The sequence below is a fragment of the Vombatus ursinus genome, unplaced genomic scaffold (assembly GCF_900497805.2).
Source record: "Vombatus ursinus unplaced genomic scaffold, bare-nosed wombat genome assembly UNPS02014801.1, whole genome shotgun sequence".
Classification (NCBI taxonomy): domain Eukaryota; kingdom Metazoa; phylum Chordata; class Mammalia; order Diprotodontia; family Vombatidae; genus Vombatus; species Vombatus ursinus.
Genome location: NW_020954579.1, coordinates 13,883,847 through 13,887,981, shown reverse-complemented (window position 1 = coordinate 13,887,981; position 4,135 = coordinate 13,883,847).

Here is a 4,135-nt window from a genome sequence, read left to right as displayed (position 1 = left end):
GATACTGCATCTCCCAACCCTGGGCATTTTCTCTGGCTGTCCCCCTGGATAGCCTGGAATTCTCTTCCTTTTCATTTTTGCCTCCTGACCTCCCTGGTTTCCTTCAAATCTCAGAAAGTCCTGTTGTTATTATTGTTGTTGTTTGTCCTTCCTTTCCCAAAAGCACCAATGACATCATGAGGGTGATGTCTTGACTTGCATGTGAATTGGATTTAAGTGAGGCAGAGCTTTGCAAAGTCATCAGCCTCACTCTTTCCTCCAGAGTCACTGAAGTCCAGTGGCAAGACAAAAGTCAAGATGACTGTCTACGATAGTCTGGAATGCAGCAGATGACTTTGGCCTTTCTAAAATTTTTTTTTTAAGGCAGTTGGGGTTAAGCGACTTGCCCAGGGTCATACAGCCAGTAAGTGTCAAGTGTTTGGTCTGAGGCTGGATTTGAACTCAGATCCTCCTGACATCAGGACCAGTGCTCTATTCACTGTACCACCTAGCTGCCCCTGGCCCTTCTAAAGTAACGGCTTTCTCAGGCCTCAGCAAAGCCCCACCTTCTACAAGAAGCCTTGGCCAGTCCTCCTTAATCTTAGTGCCTTTCCTATGAGATTATTTCCACTTTACTCTGTATTGATCTTGTTTGTATTTAGTTGATTGTATATTTTCTCTGCCATTGGACTGTGAGCTCCTTGAGATCAGGGATTGTTTTTTTTTGTTTGTTTTTTGCCTTTTTTAAGTGCTTAAAAAATGCTTGTTAACAAGAAGAATCCTGCATTAAATCTGGGGTTTTTTACCTGCCTTTATGTCCTGGGAATCAGGACACTGTATAAAGTAGCATATACATCTTAACATCTGGTCCAATACTTAACATGTAAATGGATGCACATAGAATCCAGGAGAGATGTGAAATTGTGTAGGTCACAGAAAAATAGCTTATGCTTAGTGATGCCTCAATGACAGTACTGTGAGAGGTCTTTAATGGAACCACATCCAAAAGGGGCGATAAGGAGCCTGAGGCCATTGGACCTCTTCTGGTTGCAATTTGGAAGAATGAAATCCACCAAAGAAGATATATTCTAGAAAGGGAAAGGCACCAAAGAAATCCTTTCCTCATAAAAGGGTGCCACCTTGACATTGGGTTAATCCCTTCTTGTTTCCCCTTGGAAAGAATAGGAGTCAGATGTGCTTTCTGGAGGTAGATATCCACAGGTGGAGGGCATGGGATAAAGAGAAGGTGGGTGAGGAGAGAGACCAGTTTCTTTTTCCTTGTGGGACAGGATATTCCTGAGAACCAGGTTTCAGACTTCCCCACCAATACAAGCCTGGTACTAGATATAAATACAAGGGTTTATTATTCTGGGGAAAGGCTCTGGGATACACAACTGAGTCCTGGTAAGGGATTTAACTTGATTTTCCTTTTCCATCAGGATTCAGATCAGATGTGTCCTCCTGAAAAGCCAATAGGGAGCCAAGATGCCAACTGGGGATGGGAGGATTCAGATTGTTAGTCTAGCAAAGAGTTCTTGTAGGTATAACTCTGGTCTGGGATTTCAGGGCTTCTGAAATCTATTCTCAAACTGGCCAGTAACTGGCTTTGAAACCTAAGGAGAATCATTGGGTTAGTCTCCTGCGTTACATAATGTGGAGGGAAGTCTTGTCCTCCTTGATCCTTTCCTGCCTTTCTGTGAGGTTGATTGAAGGGGATTGTGCAAATCATTAAAAATCATTTCAGAAAAGTCTTTGTTAAAAAGGATGGGTCTCATGGTGGAGGGGGGATATACTGGGAAATAAAAGTGATGTAAAAACAAAAGATATCAATAACAATTGAAAATTAGTTTTTTAATGTTTCAGGAAAATGAGGAGAAAGCAACTGGGAGAATAACTAAGAAACCAGTTGGACTGTGGGGGAGGGGTATGGGGGGGCAGTGGCAGGAATGAAGGAATGAGGGGCCAGCCATGCCAGGGCTGGGGAGGTAAAGGGGGCAGGGACTAGAGACCATGGAGAACAGCATAGCCATTGTGCTCCGATGTAGTCATAGCTAGAGGGCTCTGCCCTTCACCTTATTCCCACAGGATCCTTTTCTGATTCAGGATGGGGAAAGCTAGTGTGCAGGGCACAGTCCCCCAGATTACACAATCATAAAGTAACTTCCAAGATGGAGAAAAAACTCTACAACAGGAAACCAGATTCACTGGTCCCTAAAAAACAATCCTGGTTCACTTTTTTTTTTTTTTATCAGTTTCACCATCCATGCATACACAAAAAATTCCAGCTTTTCAGTCTCTGGAAGGGAGAGGCAGAACCCTTCTCTGGACTTTTGCTTTGTTACTTTTGATTCAAGGTCAATTACTTTTCTCTGTGCCTCCCGTTGCTACATCAAACTTTAGGAGTAACAACAGTTTTTCAAGATCTGAGAGGGCTTCATTAAGATGCACTGAATCTTTTTTGAGCTCCTCAAAGAAAAGATGCTGAGGGTAGGAGTATCATTAAATCTTTTCCATAGGCATTATCCTATCCCTCCCCCAACAGGACATCTTAAGGTACCAGATCTCCTCAGCAGGCCCTATGTGGAGGTAGAGGTTAGAAACCCTCACATGGCAAGGAGGAGTACCCACAGACTATTCAGGGACTGAGGCCGGAGTGCCCTCTCTTTGCCTCCCCGTCCCACTCATTGCATTGTCCCAGACCTCCCTTGCCATGGAAAATCAAAGAAGCCCTAAAAGAGGGTGAGCTGGTGCTAGCAGCCCTTCGGAATCCTCCAAGACAACGCCCTGATATCATCTCCCGTGGGAGACCCAGACAGGTGCAGCGCCCGTGTCGGGGGAAGGGACCAAGAATGCGACTGGGCCCTCTGCCCAGAGCCTGTACCACTCGACCATCCCACCCCTAATCCCATTCACCATCCTCCCCCTCCCCCGCTGCTGAGTCATCATTCTCGTGACTAGGGCACTGCAGTTCCCAAGGCAGTAGGCTAATTGAACCCGCAAGCCAAGCGACCTCTTTCTCCCAGTCTCGAGGCGGTACCCGGTCATTTTCGGCGTGCGTCCGGGGGGAGGGATGAGGGGGGGTGGACTGCTGGAGGGTGGGATTAACTTCTCAGACCCACTGTGCGCCTACCTAATTGCCCAGGGAGCACAAAGCCCGCGCCACCCAGGGCGGAGCCTCCCCGGCACACTACCACCTTAGCTGCAGTTTCGCCCCAAGGGCGCTTAAGGGGGGGTCGGGGGTGGAGGGTGGAGGGAAGGTGGGAAGGAGGGGGAAGGGTCCCGGCCCAGGCTCCAGTCCCTTATGGGTTGTTTCCCGGAGTTTCCCCGGACAGCTCATACCGCACGTCGCTGAGTCACCGACCCAGAGCCAGCTGATTCTGGGCAGCCACGCAGCAAGGGCAGGGGGGCCCCATCACGGGAAGAGGCAGTCCCCACTGCTCCCCACTAGTGGGAAGGACCCGTGGTCTCCCACTTCCTTTTATTGCCTTTTTCTTGATCTGTGAGTGGCATCAGCGTTTCGTAGTTGCACTGGTCCTTGATTTTCGGGCCAGTGCTTACCCCCGGGAAAGCTGAGCTCTCTGAACGAATGTGGAGGGGGCATAATTAAACTGCTGGTGGCCTCAGCCCACGAAGTTTCTCTAGAGTCAGGAAATGGGGCAGGGCTTCTGCCACCTGGGAGGGCAAGGCTAGGAGTCCCTGATAAAAAGATATATAGTGAGGCATTTAAGAGATAAGAGAAATGACCTCGATGTTTTCCTCTGGGTTCATCCCTCACACTGGCTTCTCTGCATTGTTCTTTGTTTTGGGGCCTTGACGAGTTATGACTTCCCTGAGCCAACCTTTTAAAGAGGGAGGAATGAAGTGTCCCTACTGTGGTGGAGTAGAGGGTGGGGGGAGAGCTGGTATTGGGTGAGCTGCTGCAATGGTGGCAGGATCTCTTCTCACCAGGCCTCTGATTCAAAACAGGCTTTTATAAAGTGACTTTAAAAAAAAACAAACCCCAAAACCCACAACATATTCTTTATTTCACTCTCACAGAAAATTATCAGAAACATAGAACACAGTAGCCCCAAATCAACATATTTCTCATTCAACTCCTACATTTCAGTGAGTCTTACCACACCTCCCCCCCCCCCCCCCCCCCCCCCCCCCCCCC